A 12571-nucleotide genomic window follows, 5' to 3' on the forward strand; every position below is an offset into this window, starting at 1 on the left:
GAGTGGTTTTATCGATAAAGAAGTATGAATGTAACTATTTCATTCTCTCTCTTTCTCTCTCTCTCTCTCGTTGTGTACGAAACAAACCGAGCGAAAATAATTCTTAATACACGGAAGGTATTATTTAAACGAATAAATTCAATTTTCACGCTATTGTCAACCAATATCGAATGTTAGTTAAGCTGAGGGAACTTCGAGGATTGAAAAAAGAAAAAAAAGTCAAGACTGTTATTAACGATTGGTATGAACGATTGAGATATTATTCCTAAAATAAAAGTAAGAAGAGGATAAAAAAAAAGACATTCTTTTTAATCCATCGAATAAAACGCAAAACGAAACTCCGTACAATAACGACGTGTATTAATCCTTCAATCCGTCGTCTGTTCGCACCGATACCGTGAAACGATATTTTTATTTGTCTCATTTTTATCATTGTTTCTTTCTTTTTCTTATTCTTAAGAAAGATTCATTTCTATCACGAATATATAAAGTTTCCAATAATAATAATAATAATAATAATAATAAAACAAAAAGAAAACAAGGCTTCTTCTATATCTACGATCTACCGAAAACGATTATTTTCTCTTCGTAAATTTCAACGGTCCGCTGTCATTGACTGGCTTGAAATACTTTGAAAGCCTTTCACCCGAGTTTCTCATTTTTTTTTTCTTTTAATGTTTTTTTTCCCGAACCTCAAAAAGTGGACATTAATCAATGGACGAGAAGGACGTTGTCGTCGTCGTTGTCGTCGTCTGGGTTGTCATGGCACATTGTCGTCGATGGCCAGAACGATGTCACCCTCGAGAATGAATTACCTCGGTGTAAGAAAATACGAAGAAAAAAAAAAAACAACAACAAGGAGGAAGGAAAAAAAAATATAGGAGCACAAATTAATAGCATACCTCTTCCGATATAGCAGCTTATCTTAAGGAATGTTCGCAACTCGTTTTCCTTTTCGTCGTGTCATCTTGAATAATCTTTCTTTCTAAACGACTTTTATCTCGTCGATATATCTGTAACAATGAGAGCAATGGAAAATTAATTCGTAAAAAATAAAAAAAAAAAAAACAGAAAAATAAAATCAAGAAACATTTTTATATATATTTTAAACTGTATACGAAGAAACGTTGGGCAAAATTTAGTCATAATCTTTTTCCACCATCTACGATATGAATTTTTCATGAAATGGAAAATTTGCAAGGTTCGTTTTACTTATATACATCGAAAATGATGCTTTTTGATCGGTCGTTGAACTTTGTATATTCAACTTATATATTCATAATAAACAAAGTTTCGCGAAATACATCGCATTTTGCTTGTACTCTTATTCCAAACGAAAATCTATTGCTTTTGATTACGTGCTTTTCTTTCGTTGGTCCAAAGAGAACAGAATATAAAGAAAGAAAGAGAGAGAGAGAGAGATAAAGATAAAGAGAGTCTACTATTTTAGTAACCCTAGCATGCTACGATGCTTCCTACGAGAGAACATAGTATGTACATGTACGTGTACGCATGTACATATACACACACATGTCGTTGGTTTACCGGTATGTAATCGAGAACCGTGACCTGTAAAACAACGAGTATACCATAGATCGTCATTATCTCGTGGCTGGACAAACGCCGGAGGTAACGTAGCAAGATGTAAAGAAAAGAAGAAAAAAGGAAAAAGAAATAAAGAGAAAAAAAGAAATACCATTCGTATATGTCCCGTACTGAACTGCTTTTCAGAAATATCCTAAATAGTGGTGAACTACGTAGAGATATGAAAAGCCGTTACTTTCATCGAGATACATTCGTAACTTGTAAATACCTTTGCCCATAATAACCCTATAAGCAACATTTCGTAATATCCGTTTCCTTTGAATTAGCTATTTCGCAGTACGCAACCAACGACCTCCTTTTTCCCCCTTCTTCCTCTATCATTTATCCCATCCTTTTTATTTCCCTCTAATCCCCGATGAAATCGAAGGCGTTCGATCAGAGAAAACTTGTACGGAATCAGCACACTCGCAAATATTTTTCATCGAAAATAATTTTACCAAATTTTTTGACAAATAATATCATTATTAATATATTTTATAAGAAAATAAAAAGAACTATTGGTTCGATCGGTAAATTGAATTTCGTTCGATATTATTTTCTAGATGCCATTTATGATGAAAAATTGGATAGAAATAAATATGAGAAGAAATCAAAGATAAAGCTGTAAGAAGAAAGTAATATAGGAAAATAATTTTCAGGCCGTTGTGTCAAACATTTTCCATTGTTATCAAACGAAATGGAAAAAGAGTAACGAACAATGCATTTGTGTGTGCAATCGATCGATGACATTTCTTCACTCTTCATCCGTAGTGAACGCATAACTGTAATCTCGTCTCTTTCTTTTTTCTCTCTTCTCGACGTCGATGATGGCACAAAGCAATGGCGACTCCGAGGTCATGCTCGAGTTCGCATAAGCGAGCAACGCGTTGTTAGCGAGAAAAGAGAAGCTCTCTTCTCTACTCGGCTGAAGGATACTTTATCAAGTGTATATTATCATTAAGAGCAATACTGTCGACCCTTTTTCTCTCTTTTACTTTCAGAAAATATGAATAGGTACTGAACGTTACCTATTCCCATTTGACCCGACTCATCGACCTCACCACCCCGATCGACCTTCTTTCCCGTTCACAGTATTTCTATTAAATTCATTCTCTACAATTTAATCTTATTAAACTTGCTACAAGTATGACATTTAAAGTAGGTTACGAAATACTCTATAAATTCAATCAAAATAAATGTTAACGATATTTTATTATTGTCTATTTGTCCAATTAACGATTCATTCCTATCATCTTATCTTTTTCGAATATACTTTATATAATATTTGTATTCGGTAATTATGATACAATGGAATATATAAGTTAAAGAATATTACTATTTATATTATATAATAAATTACAACAACAAAAATTATTCAATTTAGTCAATTGTCACGATTATCAGGATATTTCTTGATAACATTCATTATCATTAATATACAATCAACAAAAAGTATAATCAAATTTATGAAATTTCTTTCAATATATAATACAAATATAGTTAAAAGTATACGAATAATATTTAAATGATACCGAATACGCGCGCGATAAGATTCAGTAGTAGATATCGACGTTTAAATTGAACCATATACATGAACACGTAGAACACGTCTTTGTACATTTGAACAATTTTCAAGAAAATCTCTTTTACCGTACGTGTCTCATGGAGGAAGGAAAAAGCGTGAGTCGATTCGAGTCTGTGTATATCTCGGCAATCGATAAAGATCATTCTACTCCTTTTCCTCATCTCGTTGTACCTACCGCCGAAGGAGTAGCGTGAATGCCATGCTAAGAGGAGGCCAAACAAGAGAGAATGTACGAAAATACGAAAAGCCATGTTAGTTTTATGTCAACGAGCTCGAACGAAGAAGGCACGTACTGCGTGACATATTCCTTCGAAAGTCGGAGTCTAGCAGTTTCTACTAAGAATTACCTTATTTTCCTTCTAGTCATCCTAACTCCCCTCCCCCTCCCATCTCTTCCTTCCCCTATTCTCACCCTGGGCCACGTTTCAAAGAAATTTCTGCAAAAATAAAGTGCCAGCTTCTCTTCTATCTACTCTACACTTTTTCTCTTATGCATCTGTCCGTGTGTATGCGTGTGTGTATGTGCGTGCGCGTGTCTCTATCTTTCTATCTCTCTCACACACACATATATAAACTATCAATATCATTCTCTCATTCTCTTTCTGTACCATTCTTTGTGCTCCTTTTTTCTTTATTCGCACGAACTGAAACGCGGAAATAAAGAATAGAAAAGAGAGAGAGAGATAGAGGAAGTAAGACGAACGTCGAGAACCCGTGAAATCTCTTCCGTATCAACGGACTCTCTTCCATCTCCTAGGACACGAGTTGAACTCGTGAATACGAGTCCGAGGAAGTCAGTTGACTTCTTCAGTTCGACTTTTATGCTTGGCAAATTCTACGTAGACGAGTCAGCACGCGATTCTATGAGAATCCTGACGAAATATAGTTGTCACGATGAGAGAGAGAGAGAGGAGCACGATGTTTTCTACAAATTTATTTTTATCAGGAAGAAGTATGTGTAACCGAGTAAATAATGATTTAGAAATTTATTCGTTAGGAACATTTGTTCAAGGTAAGTAATATAGGAGAAATTTATTATCGCGAAGTATAATAATCAACTAGACACAAAAAGTTCGCTTTTCTTTTTTTTTAAGAAAAGAAAACAAAAAAATAAATAGAAAGACGTGTAAACCTCTTGAAAGTAGAAAATTACAAGAGGTTGTCCCAAAGGAACTTTCTCCCAAGTCTTTCGCAACGAACGACGTTTATCCAATATATCTACGAAGAAAACTCACATCGACACCATGACCAAGCTTTCCCTCTCTACGAAAAACGAAGGGAAGGAAGGGATTCCTCTCGTTTCAATGTCTTCCATCGTTTATCTTGACAGTTCTCCTGTAACGTAGGAGTAGGTATCTATTACTCTTCGGGAGAAGGTAAGCTAGTAGTTCGGTTTACTTTTTTGTTGTTGCTTTTGCCAATAGTTAAACGTCTAAACATCTTTCGAGAAACTCACCGGAGATAGGTTTATGTATCGATCGAAACTAATGCTCGAGGAAAAATTCGATCGGAACACGGTTCGTTTATTCGTGTCTTTCGCACATAGAGAACTGTGTAATTCATTCGACGTGATAGTCTTTGTTTTCTCAGACAAGAAACGTCTGCTCAGACATTCGATCTATTTCCTACTATCTAACCACTCGATCTAGATTTCTCTTTCTAATTCGAGCTCGACAATTAATCGATACGAATTTCCGAATAAAGAAAATCTCTATCTTTTTACTTTATAAAAATTGTTTTTTTTTTCTTTTTCTAAAACTTTGCCCAGAGATTTGCAATCATTATAAATAAGCTATATGTCAAACTTATATGCAAAAATATGCAATCATGTTTCGTTGTTTAAATAACAAAGAAAAAGAACTCTTGTGTTACTTAATATTAACATCCCAATATAAAGAATTAAATATACTTAATTCCTAGATAAAATAATTATCCAGTGTTCTGAGAAACCAAATTTTTACGCGTAATAAATAGTAGAGAAAATTTTCATTAACAAAAAAAAGGAAAAGAAAATAAGAAAAATAAGATAAAATAAAGAAATGCATATTCGTGTTCTCGGTGATCAGACACAGTTTCCGAAAGTCTGTTCAGACATGCCATTTTCTTTGTCTAACACTCGTTACAAACATAGAACTGACTACCATGATCGTAGGGAAACTTCGACTGAGTAAGTCTAGGAAGTTCGATCGGCAAGATGCTCCTGTCTATTCACGAACGAGCGAACGAAGGAACGAACAACGTGCAGCTAAGACATATTCGCTCTGTTGCTCGGTCCTCGTTTGGGTAACTAATTTAACCATGTAAATACAATATTGGCTTACCGACCAGACCCATGGGATCGTATGAAGCTCTTATCCCAAAGTCCTTTCATTCATAGCTCTATCAATTTCGAAGAACCATCCGACTATCTTCACTTTAAACTGTAAAACTAGAACATCTTTCCTACAACCCCCCTCTCTCTTTCTTTTTCTTTCCCATCTTTCTTACCAAATTTTTCGACGAATTTTCAAATATTTCTTGTAACACGTTTCAAGGTAATTCCATTTTTATTTTCAATTTTATTAACCGTATCCATTTATCAACTTCGGCTGAATATTAAATAATATTATATTTCAATATTTTTCAAGAAAATTCGAACATATTTTAATTTAATTTTTCATTTAACCAAAATAATTCATATCTTTTAATTTGTTTTGTTTCTATTTAAAAAACGATGTTGTTTTTATTAGAATATATTGTAAAATGTGAAACAAAATTTGATCGTTAAATGTTCGTAAAAAATAATAGAATAAATTTTCGTATATATATATATATTTTGCAAGAAAATTATGGTCCATGTGTGAACGTACACGTGCACGTGCAGAAAATTTATGTGTATAACCGAGGTGGATAGAGATACTCGTGTATTATATCTATATATATGTTCCTACCTATGTAAAATTAACGCGATCCACTGAGAGAAATGTCGTCGTCTATTATCTGACATAATAGACTTCGTTAATATCAATATTTGCTTTGACTCCCTTCGACATATGACTTGTTAAGTACAAATTTTTCATACGAAATGAATACATTACCCGTCCGTCAAGAAAATTTAACGTCGTGACCGAACCGCCTTGTTTAAAAAAAAAGAAAATTTATTTATATCCACGTAAAAAAGATGAAAATTCGTATAAAATATCGCCGAATATCACGAAATATTCGATCTTAATTATTATAAGAACAATTTTTTTTTCACGAGAATCATTTAAGTGTTCTACAAATTTTTATCATAACACCCACCGATGCAATCGTTTCACGCGCATTAGAACATTCGATTAAATCGTAATGCTGCATTTAACATACACTTGTAAACTATGACAAATATTTGGACAGAGTTTCATTGATTCAAAAACATTGGCTGCGTGGGAGTTGATATGAAAAAGTGGCCGATTAAAACGATCGCCAATAAAAAAATATAAAACAAAGGTTAGTTACTTCTTCGATCCTCCTTCTCTTCCCTCACTTATATTCGTCATTCTCGATATACGTAGCATAAAACACGCAGGAACGATTTATTGGCGAGCTTTATAAGCTTGTAGACGAACATATATACGTTGTACATTGGAAAATAATATGAATGTGTGTGACCTGGGAACTCGATGGAATATATATATATATCTCTCTTATTCTTTCTTTCTTTCTCATCCCATTGTGTCTTCATCGATCGAGAGGACCATAGCCCTTATACCGATCGAGTGCACCTATACTGGGGCCCTTCTTAATATTCTCTATATACTACTTGTTCGAGAATGCTGCAAGGAGTTGCAAAGAGATCTCATGCGCATACACACACACACACACACACACACATATACACACGTTCATAGAATCTTCATTGTTTCTACATCGTGAGAAGCCTTTAATATAGGTGCATTACTTTAGAGAATACTAGTTCATGTCATAAGCAAACTATAAATCTCTTTAAGCGTCGTGAGACGTCCTTAAGAAGATAAAAGATAGAAAGTAGAATAAAAATAAGAAGAAGAAGAAGAGAAAGAACGATCAATCGAGTTTTCTCTCTGAATTTTATCGACGATCACGTTGAACTCTCTATCTCACTCGCCGAAGATTCGCTTTATATTTTTCAACCTATCCTCCGTAATCGAACTTCTCGGTGCTGAGATTCGAGTGGAACCTAAGCCGTCTTCTTCTATTCCGTGAAAAGAAAAATTCGTCTTGTAAAAATCTGGAAAGAAAACATAGAAGAGTAACGCGAGTAATAGAATTAGCCGATCGTTAGTTGTAAAATTTAAAAGGTAGAAAGGTGGAGAAAACGTACGTGGTCCTATAAAGAGGAATTATTCATGCAACGTGTAGCGCCAGTATTCCCTCTTGGCAAAAGAAAACTGGCACGTGGAACATAAAAAGGACGGGAAATGTGATTCGATGTGGTATCCTTCTGTGCGAGAAAAAAATTACGATCGGCTTTGGATAGATACTGGCAAAATGTTGCCACCTTCTTCTTGCTTTGCCAGAAGGAAAGGGATCTTCTCTCTCTCTATATATATATATTATCTTTTTCTCTTTCATATTCTCCCTAACTCTCTCTTTCCCTTTTGTTTCTACCCACATTTCGTCGCGTTAAGGTTTAACGACGCACGTATAACGACGCCGGTTATTGCCGGCTGTAAAAGGATGCCACTTTGAAAGCTTCTCAAAAGCTACCGAATGCATAAAGCTCATACACGTGTGTGTATACATATATATGTATACAATATAAATATAAGAGCGTAGGTGAATATACGTACATAGGTAAAACATCTAGAACTTACTTATAGAAGAACAAGTGGTACTCGTGACACGTCTCCCGATCACTCGACGTGTTCGCGATCGCGTAAAACGCACGGCACTCTTACGCATGAATTATTTATATGATGTTGCAGGTGAGTAGGTACGCTTGACTATCCTAAAACATGTTGCTACCTTTGAAATGGATAACGCTCGGATAAACATACGAGGGGTAAATTGTTTTTATCCAAAGGGATTTCGATATTCCTCGTTCGTTCTCTTATATGAATATTTCATGAGTGTGTAAAATTGAAAAATAAACTACGCTCATAATTGAATCCTATACGGAGGAAAAATGTACGTATTAATGGTTTTGATTGAAATTTTTCGTTAGCAATGTGTCTTCTTTCATCGAGTGACAAATACACAGAGGGTCTATGTCTTTATACCTCGATGATTAAAAAATAATTTATAACGTTTCGATCGAGAAAACAAAACAAATAAATTTAATATGTCTATACGCGCATGCTCGTACATAACTCTGGCAAGTTCAAATATGTGTATGAAAAATTTTTCTACCAACGAATCCGATGTTCACTTTTCTCTAGATATTCTATCACTTGTCCCCCCCCCTCCCTATCACAGTTTCCCATATCGGTTCGTTGTTTTTGCTCTTCATTCAGACCTGATATTATCCTGCTGTAGATAGAAACTAACACGATCAGTTTGATTTTCTAAACATATATATATATATCTATGCGGATATATAGAAATGTACACGAGTTAATACTTTTTACAAATTTGAATAGCATTCAGTGTTTACGATTTATTGTTATGCACTTTTTGTTACAACGAGTTGCTCATTTTTGTACAACGAATACGGAGCAGGTAAAATGAATTACCCATGGAATATAATCTTATAAATATTCAAAATACTAAATTCTTTGATATACAAAATCCACACAAACGCATATAATCTCATGAATAGTTAATAAATTTATGATTTTATAATACTTATATCTAACAACACGCAATCGTAACGAGGATTTATTTAACGTATAATAGGAGAAAATATTTTATGCGCGTTTGAAAATGAATTTTATGAGTTTTAATCAATGAACGGTAGAAGTTTATTGATATACTCATAAATCTTTCTCTAAACGAGAGAACTCTTATAATTAATTTATTAATAATCTCGCTAACGAATAATAAATAAAATCAAATGTATATATATAATATAAACGACACATCTCTTATAATATGAAAGAAGTAAATAAAAAATAGTATACGATCTCCTCGATTATAACGAATTTTCGTTAAATGCTCCCTCTTCATTAATGAGGCGAGCATAAATTCGTGCGTTTAATTAATTTTACGAGCCGTACTTCATACAAATCATTATACGCGTTGTACAAAATTAACGACGACGAACTCTCTTTTTCTCTTTATCAAGTTTCTCATTTAATCCACTTTTCTAAACGTCTATACGAAGCATAGAAAAAACGCTTGATAAAAGTTTTGCGATCCATGAAGTTTTCCTTCATCGAACGGAAGCATAGTACTCTCTCTCCCTCTCACTCTTTCTTACTTTTACGCCGTTATATCGGAACACCATCAGGATTCTCTTCTCGCTTGGTTGCTTTAGGATTCAACAGCGAACCCTGATATTCTCACTTTATAGCGAACATCAAATGTCTCTCTCTCTCTCATCGTCGTTCAACTACAAAAGTCGCCATTGTCCGAGCGGTTTCTTTCAGCAATTTCTACGACTGGTTTCCTATTTTTCCCCTACCCTCATTCTCTATTTTTCATTTATTTTTTCCACCATCGAACTGTGCGAATTGATTTTCATTATTTGATATCGCGGATCGAAGGAAGGAATCTTGGCTCATTCTATTCAAGAATGGAAGACAATAAAAATGATTTGTCTTACATGACGATTACGATAACACCCCCTATACAGGGGGTTCTATAAGATAAGAATAATACTTAAGGGTAACGTCCAATTTCTTGATATTACCTCGTAACACGATATACGTGAAGTGACCTAAGGGTTCAGAAATGTTTGTAAAGATTAGTGACCGTTGACAATTTTCTACTTGGAAAAAACGTTCCATAGAAAAGAAGAAAGAGAGAGAGTAAGAGAGAGGTATCTATCGTGTGTCCTATCACAACACCGATTTTTCTTTTTCACTGACACAAGTTTTTTTTTTTTATCCCTCGTCGTGGTTTTCTCGATCCTATCGATGTGAGTTGAAACGACTTTTGCGTGAGATAAAATCGATGACGTAGTCGAACGTTCTATGGGTATACAATTTTCTTCATCCTATGACGCTTTCTATCGTCTTAACCCTCCCCCTCCTCCACCCCCACAACTATCACCACCATCAAAAAACAATATCATCTTAGAAAAGAAGAATAGAATTTTTTATAGTCTTTGTTCGTAATTAATAGAAATTTCATCGTTATGTTTCACAATGTTTTACGGAAAAACATCGTAATTCGAGGAAGCACTAATAACATTTCTACCAGTCCATTCCACAAATTCTTGTTCAGATTACTTTTCTTTCTAAGGATACGAATAAAGTCGAATTTAGCGAGTTTCGAAGGGTAGCTTCCTGGTTGGTGTTTTCTACGCGAATTCTTTGTACTGAGATTTAGGGAAAAAAGGAGACAAAGAATTAAACAAGGTTTTAATGTTTTTCTTTTTCTCCCAATGTATATGTACATGTGTATTCTCGTCGAGTTTTTTCTTTTCGAAAGCACGAACTTTTTTCCAACAAGAACTTTTACAACAAGTATATTATTCTTAAGTTCGAGACCAAGCCCAAAAAAAATAGTATTTGCTATTTCAACGAAAGTGTTAACACTTTATTCTGATCGTATTTTAATATACATATCGAATTTTAATACTATCGGGTTGCTAATTAAGCCGATAGAACGAAACCGTTTGAGTATCATTCCTTTTTGTGCTTTTCTTTTCTTTTTTTTTTATACGTATTTTATCATGCAGTTAAGTAAAGCGAATGAGAAAATAAGGACTTATTAAGTTAATATCGTTTTATGGAGCATTACACAAATCTTTTTGTTCGAATTATTCGCGTTTCTACTAATTACTCTCGTAACGTTCCGAACAAAGAGCTCAGAGAGGATTGGAGAAGGAAGATGTGCGGTTGAAGAAGCTTCCTGAAAACCTTTTTGTTAATCTTTTCCATCCTTTTCGAAAACATATAATAGCGAGATAGATAGAACGAGACATAAAGAGAAATTCAACGAGTAAGAAGAAAAAGTAAAAACGTGCGGTGTAGGTTAAAGTAGAAAACCTTTTTCTTCTTATGTGTTCGAAATTGATGAAAGAATGCTAAAGGATAGTGATTAGTCGTCACGAAATTAAGTCGATGAGTAAAAAATAGAAACTTCACAAAGAAGACCAGATAAATGGTACGAAATAAATGGATGAAATTAGTAGTGTGACGTTAATAAGATTGAAAGGTTTTCAAAGTTGAACGAATCTATCAAATCAATCGGTTCTTTATATTCATTGTTTGTCATTGAATCTTTCAATAAGAGAAAAGTTACGTCGTAAATACGAAAATAAAATTGATTAACGATCGTTATTATTATATCGCAAGATCATTCGTTAGAATTTATTTTCATTCGAAGGAAATATCTGAGAATTGGGTTTGAATTAAACGAAAAGAAATATTTATCTTTTAAACGTCTTTCTTCAATACTCTCTTTTAGCATTACTTTCAATTTCCTCATTTCTCTTTTTAAGACTAACTCTATCAAGATGAAAGCTCTTAATCTTGGAATTTCCCGAGAGTGACAAAGACGAAGCTAACATTTGTCTACTTCTTTATCTCTTTTTCTTTCTTCAGTGTTTACGTATACGAGGGAACAACTGGAGAAAATAAAGGAAGAGATCGTCGTCGGGTCGTCTTTTACCAGCAACACTTTCGCTGCAATTGAGACGATTGAGAAAAATGGTGGAAATCCAACGGAAAAGAGATAAATGATTTTTCCACTGATTTCTTTTCGCATTTCTCGATGATCCGATTACGTAGAACGTTTCATTCCTTTGGCTATCATTATTTCCGTTTTATAGAGAAATAGAGAGAAGTTTAGAATATCGGGAAATCATTAGTGTATATATGGTGTATATATTTTATAAGATATATATTATTATTATTAATTGTACTTTATGATGACTATTAAATTATAATAATAATATATCTTATATAATATAAAAATGTATTCGATAGAAATGAAAATTGATTGTCAAGATAAAATGATCATATTATGGTTATAAATATTTCAATCATAATTATAATACATATCAAAATGCGAATCCAATGTCATATAACGCTCGAAATGACGAGGAACAAGAGGTTTATTGAAATACCATCACGATTCGAGCATTTAAGAAGGCAAACCTTCTTGGAATTTCAATTTCGACGACCTTGCCACCGCTTTGCCACCCTCCAACCGACAACGTCGTTTTCCCCAGACGATTATGACTGCGCCTAATTACGACGGTACATTCTCGGGACTTTCATCTGGTAAGAATTAAATATCTAGAATGAACCGATGGTGTACTATTGCTGTAGATTAAATCTAACGGGGGTCTGA

The 12571-nt window shown here is 33.9% G+C and overlaps 1 protein-coding gene across 6 annotated transcripts in view; it reads right to left on the reverse strand.

The window, feature by feature from the left end:
* The window catches only part of LOC122523615, a 163829-nt gene that overhangs the window by 84829 nt on the left and 66429 nt on the right, over nucleotides 1-12571 (reverse strand). For 4 of the 6 annotated variants that reach the window (XR_006305336.1, XM_043645480.1, XM_043645481.1 and 1 more), the window contains one exon: nucleotides 903-1013. The exons of 1 other annotated variant lie outside the window; for it this stretch is intronic. The gene's annotated coding sequence lies outside the window, so the exon portion shown is untranslated. Of the gene's footprint in view, nucleotides 1-658; nucleotides 800-902; nucleotides 1014-12571 lie in introns of those variants that run through there. One more of the 6 variants, XR_006305335.1, reaches the window with a different exon arrangement.

The sequence above is a fragment of the Polistes fuscatus genome, unplaced genomic scaffold (genome assembly GCF_010416935.1).
Source record: "Polistes fuscatus isolate 324 unplaced genomic scaffold, CU_Pfus_HIC Scaffold6, whole genome shotgun sequence".
NCBI lineage: Eukaryota > Metazoa > Arthropoda > Insecta > Hymenoptera > Vespidae > Polistes > Polistes fuscatus.